Source organism: Ornithorhynchus anatinus, chromosome X3, assembly GCF_004115215.2.
Source record: "Ornithorhynchus anatinus isolate Pmale09 chromosome X3, mOrnAna1.pri.v4, whole genome shotgun sequence".
Taxonomy (NCBI): Eukaryota; Metazoa; Chordata; class Mammalia; order Monotremata; family Ornithorhynchidae; genus Ornithorhynchus; species Ornithorhynchus anatinus.
In genome coordinates, this window is record NC_041751.1 from 33088816 (window position 1) to 33102425 (window position 13610).

A 13610-nucleotide genomic window follows, 5' to 3' on the forward strand; every position below is an offset into this window, starting at 1 on the left:
TTGGACAATCCATTTAACCAGTGGTCCAGGAATTCACGTTCACGTACATAGTAGAAGTCGTAATAATATTTAAATAAGTGCTGACTAAGAATCAAACTCTATTCTAAGCGCTATTTGGACCATCCACCTAACCAGTGGTCCAGGAATTCCCATTCAGGTACCTAGAGGACGGCGTAATTGTATTCATTAAGTGCTTACTGCGTGCAGAGCCCTGTACCAAGCGCTTAGCGCAGGGCTCTGCATATAGTAAGAGCGTAATTAATACGGCTGAATAAATAATAAATGATAGAAAGTACACGGGTGGAGGATTAAACACAATCCCTGTCCCTCATGCAGATTACAATCTAAAAATGGACAGGAATCACATCTCTGCCACTCTCTACCTCTGCCACTCGTCAGCTGTGTGACTGTGGGCAAGTCACTTAACTTCTCTGTGCCTCAGTTCCCTCATCTGTCAAATGGGGATTAACTGCGAGCCTCACGTGGGACGACCTGATTACCCTGTATCTACCCCAGCGCTTAGAACAGTGCTCGGCACATAGTAAGCGCTTAACAGATACCAACATTATTATTATTATTATTACCTACCAACCCTGTTGTGTTGAATGCCCCCAAGCGCTTAGTACAGTGCTCTGCATCGTCATCATCATCAGCGGTATTTATTGAGTGTCTACTCTGTGCGACCGCTGTACTAAGCACTGAATTGCTTAGCAGATACCATCAAGTAACTGATAGTTGTCCTTCATCCTTGAAGAAGATTCCATACTGATAATAAGAATATAGTAAGTGCTTCACGAATGCCATAATAATATAGAAAGTGCTTAACAGATGTCGTAATAATAACATAGTGAGTACTTAAATACCATAATGATAACATAGTAAATGCTTAACAAATGCCATAATCATGATATAGCGAGTGCTTAACAAATGCTGTAATAATAATATAATGAGCGCCTAACAAATCCCATATTAGTAATATAGTGAGTGCTTAACACATCCCAAAGTAATATAGTGAGTGCTTAACAAATTTCATAAGATAGTGAGTGCTTCACAAATGCCATAATAATAATGATAATAGAGTAAGTGCTTAACAAATACCACAATAATAATATAGAGAGTGCTTAACAAATACCACAATAATAGCAATATAGTAAGTGCTTAACAAATGCCGTAATAATAATGTAGTGAATGCTTAACAAATACCATAATAATAATATAGTAAGTGCTTAACAAATGCCACGATAGTAATATAGTGAGTGCTTAACAAATGTCATAATAATAGCAATATAGTGAGTGCTTGACAAATGCCATATTAATAATATAGTGAGTGCTTAATATATACCATAGTAATAATATAGTGAATCCTTAATATATGCCATAATAATAGCAGATTGAGTGCTAAACAAATATCATAATAATCTAGTGAGCGCTTAAATACAGCAGCAGTGATGATAATATTAATAATTATTATAAATCTAGGCGGATAAATCTAGGTGGACCAATCTCTCCTTTGAGTTTCGCGATTTTTCGGCTTCTAAGGGGTTGCGCCTAACGGCCCACTGGGAATCCTAGCCTCTGTGAGCGGGCGGGATCCCTAGGGGATGGGAGAAGATGAGAGTCGTACGTTTTTCAGGAGTTCATAAAAGCGGCTCCTCTGTGCAGCACGTTGTTCTGAGAGTATCCGCCACCAGTTCTGGGCTCAGATGGGAAGGCCGTCAGAGATCTGGAGCACTTTCTGGCGATCGTGAGTGCGAGGCCTGAGTCCCGGGTAATTGTGAGAGCTAAGGAGAGGATTCATCAATCAATGGGTGCGTATTGGGTGCGGAGCACTGGGCTAAGCTCTTGGGAGAGTAAGCTAGTAGAGTGGGTAGACACGTTGGCTGCCCACGACGAGCTTACAGTCTAGAATTAGAGTCGGACGTCGGTCGAACAATCAGTGGCATTATCCAGTGCTCACTGTGTACGGAGCACTGAACGGGGGATTGGAAGCGTCTAATATAACAGAGTTGGTGGACGTGATCCTTGCCTCAGCAAGTTTACACTGTAGTTGGGCAGGCATCAGTCAATGAATAAGTGGTATTTATTGAGCGCCCGTGTGAGGAACACTGAAGTGAGCAGCTGGAAGAGGACCATATAACGGAGTCGGTCGACATTTTCCCAGTCCGCAACGAGCCGACCGTCTAGAGGGAGCAAGCAAGCTCTCTCATTTCATTCCAGACCTGATTCTAAGAAGACCCGTGAGGAAGGCGAGCTTGATTTTCCTGATTTTAATAATCGGGGTACCAAGCTGAGGAAATTGAGATGCAGAGGAGCGAAGGGGCTTGCCCAAGGTCACCCAGCAGGCAAGCGGCGGAGCCGGGATTATGCTCTTTCTCTTAGACCAAGCTCAGGGTACAGTTTACAGGAGAGGGGACGATTGGACTGGAGAGAGATGTTCTGGTTTGAAGCAGGGACCGAGAACGGAGAGGCTTTGTCTTATGATGACGATGGTATTTGTGAAGCGCTTACTGTGTGCCCAGCACTGTTCTACGCCCTGGGAGAGATACAAGGTCATCGGGTTGAAGCTCACGGTCTTCACCCCCATTTGACAGATGAGGGAACTGAGGCACAGAGAAGTGAAGTGATCTGATGGACGAGTGGTGGAGCCAGGATTAGAACCCACGACCTCGGACTCCCAAGCCCCGGCTCTATCCTCTAAGCCACGCTGCTTCTATCGGTTGAGTGCTTACTATATCGTTGTCATCATTGCTAAATCATTATCACGGTAGAATATTACTATTATTATTCTAATAACTGTTCTATTCTACTGCTCTGCATTCTGGGCTGTTCCACTGTTCTATTATTACTCTTCTAAGAGCTGGAGTAGATTACAAGTTCATTAGGTTGGATTCAGTCCCTGTCCTGCACTGGGCTCACAGTCTAAGTAAGGGAGAGAAGAGGAGAAGTGAGGCACCGTGAAGTTGAAGCGACTCGTCCAAGGTCACGCAGCAAGCAGTTGGCAGGGCCAGAATTAGAACCCAGCTCCTCTGACTTAATGGTCTTTCCACTAGGCCATGCTGCTTCTCCCAGACTTCTTAGTCTGGGGGTCCCTTGGAGCTGCGGAGACCCTGCTCTGCGAAGACTTAACCCGCCCTCCATCCCGCCGTGGTCTCCCCCGATTAGCCCCATTAGTCAATGGGCAGGGACCGTCTCTATCCGTTGCCGAATTGTCCATTCCAAGCGTTGAGTACGGTGCTCTGCGCATAGTAAGCGCTCAATAAATACTATTGAGTGAATGAATGAACGAATGGCCCGCGATATGGTGCCTCGTACCATATTTATTGATTTATATTCATGTCTGCCTCCCCCATCGTGGGTAGGGAACGTGTCTGCTAACTCTGTGCTATCGTAGTCTCCCAAGCATTTAGTACGGTGCTCTGCAAATAGCCAAGAAATACCAATGATCGATCGACTGATGGATTTTGAGAAGCAGCGTGGCTTCGTGGAAAGAGCGCGGGCTTGGGAGTCAGGGGTTGTGGGTTCTAATCCCGGCTCCACCACTTGTCCACCGCGTCACACTTCACTTCTCTGTGCCTCAGTTACCTCATCTGTAAAATGGGGATGAAGACTGGGAGCCCCAAGTGGGACAACCTGATTACTTGTATCTACCCAGTGCTTAGAACAGTGCTTGGCACCTAAAAAGCACTTAACAAACGCCATTATTATTATTACTGGACGCAGCGGTACTGAAAACCGGAGGAGGTCGGGTCCAGCCGTAACGGCAGCTTTCCTCGTTCTGGAGAAAAATTGAAATTGCTGGGATTCTTCTCAAATATTTCCCCTCGGGGACGGCATTTCCCAGTAGTCAATCCATCGATCAATCAATAGTACGGATCGAATGGCTTTCAGTTGTAGACGCCACGCCCTGGGTAGAGGGGAGCGGAGGAGAAAACGCAAAGGAGGAAAGTCCGAGGTCATGGGTTCGGGTCCCAGCTCTGCCACTTGTCAGCTGTGTGACTGTGGGCAAGTCCCTTCACTTCTCTGGGCCTCAGTGACCTCATCTGGCAAACGGGGATTAACTGTGAGCCTCACGTGGGACAACCTGATGACCCTGTATCTACCCCAGTGCTTAGAACAGTGCTCTGCACATAGTAAGTGCTTAACAAATACCAACATTATTATTAAAGAATGGGATTTAATCCTCATTTTACAGTTGAGGAAACTGGGGCCTAGAGAAGTGAAGTGACTTGCCCAGCAGACACATGGCAGAACTGGGATTAAAGCCCAGGTCGTCTGACTCCCAGGGCCGCGCTAGACCGTATTGCTTGGATAACTTGATATTTCCACCTCCGTCCATCGCACAGGACCCTGTTTCCTCACAAGGAAGAAATGGCCAATTGCACAGCGGTGAGGGATTTCCTGCTGCTGGGATTCTCGGAGGTCCGAGAGCCGCAGCCGGTCCAGGCCGCGCCGTTCCTCCCGGTCTACCCGGCGGCCCCGACGGGGAACCTCCTCGTCGTCGCCGTCACCGCCCTCGACCGCCGCCTCCGCGCCCCCGTGTACTTCTTCCTCGGGCACCTGTCCGTCCTCGACCTCTGCCTCGTCTCCGTCACCGTCCCCAAATCCATCCACGACTCCCTGACCGACCGCAGGGAAATCTCCGTCCCGGGTTGCATCTCTCAAGTCTTCTTAGTAATCGCCCTGGCGGGTGTCGAAGTGGCCCCGCTCACGGCCACGTCCTACGACCGCTACGCCGCCATCTGCCTCCCCCTGCGCTACGGGGCCGTCGTGGACCGGGGGGCCTGCGGGAAGATGGCGGCCGCCTCCTGGCTCGGCGGGGGGCTGAACGGAGGCATCCACACCGCCGTGACTTTCTCCCTCCTCTTCTGTGACTCCAGCGCCATCCGTCAGTTCTTCTGCGACGTCCCTTCCCTCATCCGGCTCTCCTCTTCCAGGCGCCACGGTGAGGAGATGGCCGTGCTGGGCCTCAGCGTGTTCCTGTGCCTCGGTTGTTTCGCCTCCATCGTCGTCTCCTACGCGCGCATCTTCGGGGCCGTGCTGAGGATGCCGGCCGCCGAGGGCCGGGCCAGAGCCTTCTCCACCTGCCTGCCCCACCTCGTCGTCGTCATCTTGTTTCTCTCTACTGCCTCATTTGCCCACCTCAAGCCTCCCTCGGCCTCCCCGTCGACGTCGGACCCGCCGGTGTCCGCGTTCTGCGCCGTGGTGCCCCCGGCCCTCAACCCCCTCATCTACAGCCTGAGGAACCGCGACGTGAAGGCCGCCCTGGGGAGGGTCCTGAGGTGGAAGTTTTTCACGTAGAACGGAACGCCTCTAGCCTGTTCCAAAGTGGACGGTGACACCGACCACCCACCAGTCGATCGGCTGGACTTACTGAGCGCTCACTGTATGCAGAGCACTCTACTCAGCGTAGATCCACTGGAGGACGGAGGATATGTGCAATCGGGAGATCTTGGCACCTAGGTATTCAATCGATCGTATTTATTGGGTGCTTTCAGTTTTTTAATGATACCCATCAAGCGCTTACTACGTGCCGGGCTCCGCTCTAAGCTCTGCGGTGAATACAAGCTCCTCGGGTTGGACACAGTCCCCATTTGACAGATGAGGAAAGTGAGGCCCGGAGAAGTTCACTGGCTTGCCCATAATCTCACAGCAGAGCCGGAATTAAAACCCTTGTCCTCTCCCATATTTATTGAGTGCTTACTGTGTGCCAAGCACTGTACTAGAAAAATAAAAATACCCTCCTGCTAGATTAGGATAGATAAAGGCGGACGGGGAACGTATCTATCACCTCCTTCGTAATGTCCTCTCCCAAGTGCTTAGTAATAACAACGATGATAATAATTATGGTATTTGTTAAGCGCTTAACTATGTGCCAGGCACCGTACTAAGTGCTGGAGTGGATACAAGCAGATCGGGTTGGACACAGTCCCTGTCCCACTGGGACTCACGCTTAGTACGGCGCTCCGCACACAGTAAGCACTTAATAAATACCACTGATTGACTGATTCAAGTAGTACAACTGATTGGGAGAAGCAGCGTGGCTCAGTGGAAAGAGGCCGGGCTTGGGAGTCAGAGGTCGTGGGTTCTAATCCCGGCCCCGCCACCTGTCTGCCGGGTGACTTTGGACAAGTCACTTCACTTCTCTGTGCCTCAGTTACCTCATCTGTAAAAATGGGGATAAAAAATGTGAGCCCCCCACGTGGGACAATCCGATTACCCCAGCGCTTAGAACAGTGCTCTGTACATAGTAAGCGCTTAACAAATACCATAACTATTACTATCATTACAGTTTGTGCCTCGATCTTGTCTAGCTCACCGCCAACCCCTCGTGCATATCCTGCCTCTGGCCCAGAACTCCTTCCCCGTTTATATCCGACAGACCACCACCCTCCCCACCTTCAAAGCCTTATTAAAATCCCGTCTCCTCCAAGAGGCCTTCCCTGACTAAGCCCTCATTTCCTTTTCTCCCTCTCCCGTTTGCCTTGCCCCGATCCGCTCCCCCAATTCACCTCTCCCTCAGCTCCACATATCTGGAATTTATTTATCTCGATCAAGGTCCGTCTCCCCCTCGAGGCCGTAAGTCTGTTGTGGGCAGTGAATGTGCGTCTTATTCCCAGGAGAAGCAGCGTGATGTAGTGGATAGAACCCAGGCCTGGGAGTCACGAGGTCATGGGTTCTGATCCCGCCTCTGCCACTCGTCTGCTTGTGACCTTGGCCGAGTCCCTTGACTGCTCTGTGCCTGAGTTAGCTCATCTGTAAAATGGGGATTGAGAGTGTGAGCCCCACATGGGTCCAACCCAATTTGCTTGTATCCGTCACAGTGCCCGGAGCATAGTGAGCGCTTAACAAAAACCATAATTATCAGTCTTATTAATAGCAGTGGTATTACTATTATTATAATAATATGATGGCGTATAATAATAATATTTAGTAACAATATTACTATTCTATCCAACCCTCCCGAGCTCTGCCTACTCTAAGCGTTCGATAAATGCGATCGACTGACTGAATGACTAAATGCTTAGGAGAGATAAGTTGAAGAAACCGAGGTACGGAGAGGCTAATGAACTTGCCCAAGTTTATAGCGGGCAAGAAGCCAAACTAGGCTTCCCGTTCCCGGGCCCTTCCCGTTCCGGTAGACTGCCCCGCCGAGACCCTCATTTCCCACCCCATCGGGTGCAGGGTCCAGAGGGGCTAATCAGGGCTGGTAACTTCCCCCTCCTCCCCCATACCAACTCTCCTCACGCCTGTGGGGCTCCTCTGCAGTCACCTTGGGCGAGTCACTTCACTTCTCGGAGCCTCAGTTCCCTCATCTTTAAACGGGGATTAAAATGCGACCCCCCCCGCCCCCTCCGTGGGACAGATACAACCTGAGGAGTTTGTCTCTACCCCAGCATTTAGTACAGGGCCCGGCACATAGTGAGCGCTGAACAAAGACCGGAAAATTAAAAAAGGACAGCCCAGTCACTCTCGCAACCGTTTCATCCTCCTCAGGCATCTCAGCAGCCTGGGGAGTTGGGACGCCGGGGAGATCTGAGAGCTGATGTCATCCCTTCCCCGGTTTCCACTGCGGCGTCCTCTGGGGCCGCGCAGGTATGCGTTCTGGACTCACCCCGGGGGTGCCGACCCCCTTGCCCCTGAAGCCTTCGGGGTAATAAAGCCCAAACTTCCCCCCCTGTACCTTCAGGCCCCCAAACAACCAGACCCACCTACGGGTTGTCCTTCTTCGACCAGCCACCCGTTCAGACGGAGGCCGGAGCCTTACGGAATTTACCCAGCAGAAACAGGTGAGCCCAGCAAACCGCACCCACCACCTATCACTGATCAATCGATCCATCTATGGAGTTTTTAATGGGCGCAGAGCACTCTGTTAAGCATTTGGAAGAGTGATGATAATAATTCTGGTTTCTGTTAAGCGCTTACCACATGCCAAGAGCCGTTTTGCGATATAACGGAGTTGGTAGACGTTATCCCTGCCCACAAGGTGCTTATAGTCTAGAGGGGGAGACAGACATAAACATAAATAAATCGATTCTGGGTGGAATTCGTGAATCATGATATATAATAAAATAAATCTGCGGATATAATAAACTGGGATTTACATCCTTTATTCACCCCTGCCTCAGCCCCACAGAATTTACATACAAAGATGTAATCTGTATGTTAATACCAATGTCCATCCCCCCCTCTAGACTCTAACCCTGGATCTCCTTGTGGGTAGGGAATGTGTCTCCCAACTCTGTCACACTGTACTCTCCCCAAGCGCTTAGAACAGTGCTTTGCATATAGTAAACACTCCCTAGACATGATTGAATGATGGGAATGTACATAAGTGCCCACTCGACGGCACTTAATTAATAAATAATAATAATTCCACCACTAGATTGTACGATTCTTTAGGGAAGGGATCGTGTCGACTTGTTCTCTCGTACTCTCCCAAGGGCTTAATACGGTTCTCTGCACACAGTAAGGGCTCAGATACCACACACTGACGTTGTTAGGCGATTCTAAATGCCTATTTACTAGACGGTTTCTCCCAGGCTGAAAGGGGGACAAGTGCAGAGATCGAGACACCCCCCCCCCCCAACCCTAGAGTAATTCTATTCCTCTATCGTGTCCTTGGAAATCTACCAGCCTCGGTTTTCAGTAGTAATGAAATTAAAAATCCGGGACACGTACCGGGAAACCAGACCATCCCGTCTGAGACACCACTCTAATAATAATGTCGGTATCTGTTAAGCGCTTACTGTGTGCCAAGCACTGATCTAAGCGCTGGGGAAGATACAAGGTAATCGGGTTGTCCCACGTGAGGCTCACGGGCTTCATCCCCATTTTAGAGATGAGGTGACTGAGGCACAGAGAAGTGAAATGACTTGCCCAAGGTCACAGAGCTGACGCGGGGCGGGGGCGGATTTGGAACCCACGACCTCTGACTCCCAAGCCCCGGCTCTTTCCACTGAGCCACGCTGTTTCTAGTGGAGATACACACAACGACTCAGTTGAGAAGCGGCGTGGCTTAGTGGAAAGAGGCCGGGCTTGGGAGTCAGAGGACATGGGTTCTGATCCCGGCTCCGCCATTTGTCCGCTGTGAGACCTCGGACAAGCCACTTAACTTCTCTGTGCCTCAGTGACCTCATCTGTAAAATGGGGATTAAAACCGTGAGCCCCTCGTGGGACAGCCCGATGACCCGGTATCTACCCCAGCACTTAGAACGGTGCTCAGCACATAGTAAGCGCTTAAAAAATACCATAATTATTATTATTATTGAGCCCATACTAAGCTTGGGAGAGTACAATACAACCGAGTTGGTGGGCGCGATCAACGCAACCAGGGGTATCGATTGACGGCTTGCCTTGTGCAGAGCACCGTACTAAATGCTTGGGAGAGTCCAGTACAACCGAGTTGGTAGACACGTTCCCTGCCCGGAGCGCGGAGACAGTCATTAAAATAAATCACGTCTATATACATAAGCGTTGTGGAGCTGAAGGTGAGGTGATGCAATTCCAGGTGAGTAGGTGACACAGAAGAGGGAGAGAAAGTCAGGAAAAGAGGGCTAATTTGGGGAAGGCCTCTTGGAGGAGATGTGACTTTATGAATGTTTAATGTTTTATTACATTTTTACATGTATTTAAACATTAATGTTTAATGTATTAATGATTTGAAGGAGGGGAGAGTGGGGGTCTGCTGCGTAGGGAGAGGGAGGGAGTTCCAGGCTAGGGGGAGGTCTTGGAAAAGGGGTCGGCGGCGAGATAGACGAGATCGGGGCACGGTGAGTAAGTTGATGCTAGAGGAGTGGAGTGGGAAGGTTGGCCCGTAATAATAATAATAATAATGATAATAATGATGGTATTTGTGAACTGCTTATTATGTGCCAAGCACTGTTTTAAGCGCTGGGGGAGATACGAGGTAATCAGGTCGTCCCACGCGGGGCTCACAATCTTAACCTTCATTTTACAGACGAGGTCGCTGAGGCACAGAGAAGTGAAGTGGCTTGCCCAAGGTCACACAGCTGATAAGTGGTGGAGCCGGCATTAGAACCCACGACCTCTGACTCCCAAGCCCAGGTGAGGTAATTTCAGGAACTGTCTAGTACCTCAGAAGGCACTGTTACCTTCTGAGGTAAGAAGGGAAGAATAAGTAATGTGTTAGTGCCTCCGAAGACCTGGATATTACTTGGAAAAGACACCCATTTGACTTCTCATTTCCCACTGCCCTCGCATCCAACCAGACTGGATAAAACCGTCTTCCACAAGGAAATGGCCAATCTCACGGCAGCGACGGGATTCCTGCTGCTGGGATCCTCGGAGGTCCGGGAGGTGCGGCCGGTCCAGGCCGCGCCGTTCCTCCCGGTCTACCCGGCGGCCCCGACGGGGAACCTCCTCGTCGTCGCCGTCACCGTCCTCGACCGGCGGCTCCGCGCCCCGTGTACTTCTTCCTCGGGCACCTGTCCGTCCTCGACCTCTGCCTCGTCTCCTCCACCGTCCCCCAGTCCGTCCACAACTCCCTGGCCGACCGTAGAGAAATCTCCCCCCTGGGCTGTGCTTTCCAAGTGTTTGCGTTCAGACTCTGTGCCTGTGCAGAGACTCCCCTGCTCACGGCGATGTCCTTCGACCGCTACGCGGCCATCTGCCTCCCCCTGCGCTACGGGGTCATCACGGGCCGAGGGGCCTGTGAGAAGATGGCGGCCGCCTCCTGGCTCTTCGGTGCACTGAGCGGCCGTGACGCACACCATCGCCACCTTCTCCGTCCCCGTCTGGAGGTCCAACGTCCTCCCCCAGTTCTTCTGTGACATCCCTCAGCTCATCCGTCTCGCGGGGCCCAGTGGAAATCTCCGGGAATCTGTGACAAAAACCGTCTCGGTCGGCCTCACCTTCGGTTATTTCCTCGCCATCGTCGTCTCCTACGTCCGCATCTTCGGGGCCGTGCTGAGGATGCCGGCCGCCGAGGGCCGGGCCGGAGCCTTCTCCGCCTGCCTGCCCCGCCTCGCCGTCGTGACTTTATTCGTAGCAAATGGTGCCTCCGCCTACCTCAGGCCCGTGTCGGACTCCCCCTCGGCCCTGGACCCGCCGGTGTCCGTGTTCTACACCGTGGTGCCCCCGGCCCTCAACCCCCTCATCTACGGCCTGAGGAACCGCGACGTGAAGGCCGCCCTGAGGAGGAGGATAGCGGGGAAATGCCTCTAAAATGGCACGGTGAAACATCTTTCTCCACGAGGGTAACCCGAATGACGCCGGGTCCCCACCCCTTGGCATCGGTCCCGCGGGAGTCACCGGCGATGAGGAGGTCACCCGGGGAGAAAGATGGCTGGCCTGGTCGCTGAGACCTCAGGATCAAGGTCCCCCACGCCCGAATCGATCGCAGCGGTGGCCGCGGAGATCGGCTATCGGCCTGTAGTGTCTGTAAAGCGCTTATTACCGATCGGTCGGCGACATTTATTGAACACTTCCTCTGTGCAGAGCACTGTTCTAAGCGCCTGGGAGAGCGCAGTAGAACCATAAACGGACATTCCCCGCCCACCACAAGTTTCCAGTCTAGACGGGGAGGCAGATAGTACTATAAACAGATTAAAGACACCAACACAAGTGCAGGGGGGTGAAAGCGGGGGGAATAAAGGGTACAAATCCAAGGGCAACCCGGAAAGGAGTAGAAGAAGAGGAAATGGGGGTTTAATCGGAGAAGGGCTCCTGAGGAGAGGTGCTCTTACTAAATCTCTAAAGGTGGAGAGAGCGAGAGCTCAGAGGAGGGGCGTGTCACTAGTCGTTCGTTATCGGAACGTCTCTGCGTTATAAATTCATCGTGAACGGTGACTGTGTCTGTTTACTGTTGATAGTAATGGTATTTGCCAAGCGCTGACCGTGTGCCGAGCGCTGTTCTGAGCGCTGGGGTAGATGCAAGGTCATCAGCTTGTCCCATGTGGGGCTCACAGTCTCCATCTTAGAGAACGCTTAGAGAAGCAGGGTGGCTCAGTGGAAAGAGCGCGGGCCTGGGAGTCAGAGGTCGTGGGTTCTCATCCCGGCTCCGCCGCTTGTCAGCCGGGTGACCTCGGCCAAGTCACCTCCCTTCTCCGGGCCTCAGTTCCCTCGTCTGGAAAATGGGGATGAAGACTGTGAGCCCCACGTGGGACACCTTGATGACCTTCTCTCTCCCCCAGCGCTCAGAACGGTGCTTGGCATATAGAAAGCGCTTACCAGATACCGCTATTATTATTAATCTCAGTCTTAGACTTAGTCTTATTGTTGCATTCTACTCCCCAAGCGCTTACCACAGTGTTTCGCACGGGCCGTACAAAGACAGTCGAGTGAATCCGTGACCGTGGGCGTTCTCGTGGGGGAGGGAGGAAACAGCCCCGCTGAACGTCGGGGATAATGTCACCTCGGGAGTCCTCAGCCTTCCAGGGAACGAGTCTCTCGGGGCCAAGCCGGGGCGGCTCCTCCCAAGGGAACCCCGTCCCCGCCGTCCCGCCCAGAAGAGCGTCGGCTGTCTCCGAGGAGCCCGGAGCACTGGTTTTATGCCGGGCTCTTTCCCGTCACGGCCACGGACCCGCACGAGGAGACGAGGAGGAGGAACTCGGCATCCCCAACCCTGGACGGCCCCGGTGAGTCAAAGTCAATCGCTCGATCCGTCCCTCGTAGTTACTGAGCACTCACTGGGTGCGGAAGAGCACTGTAGTGAGCACTTGGGAGAGCACGATACAATCGAGTTGATAGGGTCTGTGCCCGCACGGAGCTCACAGCTGACTGTGTGCAGAGCGCTGTACTAAGTGCTTGGGAGAGTCCAGTACACCAGAGGAGGTAGACACAGTGCCCACCCTCAAAGAGCTCACAGTCTAGTGTGAAAAATAGATGTTAAAATGAATTACAGAGAGGAGAAGCATCAGAGTTATAAGAATATTCATTCAGTCGTATTTCATTCAGTCGCATTTATTGAGCGTTTACTGTGTGCGGAGCACTGTCCTCGTGTGAGAAGCAGCTGAAAAGTAGCGTGGCCTAGGGGAAGGCGGGGGACCTGGGTTCTAATCCCAGCTCCTCCACTTATTTACTTGGTGACCTTGAGCAAGTCACTTCACTTCTCTCTGCCTCAGTTACCTCATCCGTAAAATGGGGATTAAGACTGTGACCCTCATGTGGAACAGGGACCGTGTCCGACCTGATTAGCTTGTATCTACCCCAGCGCTTAGGATAGTGTCTGGCACCTAGTGACCGCTTAGCAGATACCGCCAGAAAGAGGGTAGGTGGTGGAGCTGGGATTAGAACCCAGGTCCTCTGCCTCCCACGCCCGTGGACTTTCCATTTAGGTTATGCTGCTTCCCAGTCACAGACTGGAATGGAAGATATAGAATACGAGATAGAATGAAGAGAAGCAGCGTGGCTCAGTGGAAAGAGCCCGGCCTTGGGAGTCAGAAGTCACGGGTTCGAATCCCAGCTCCGCCGCTTGTCAGCCGGGTGACTCTGGGCAAGTCACTCTGTGCCTCAATTACCTTCATCAGTAAAATGAGGATGAAGACTGTGAGCCCCACGTGGGGCAACCTGATCACCTTGCATCCCCCCCCCAGCGCTTAGAACAGTGCTTTGCATGTAGTAAGCGCTTAACAGATGCCAGCACTATTATT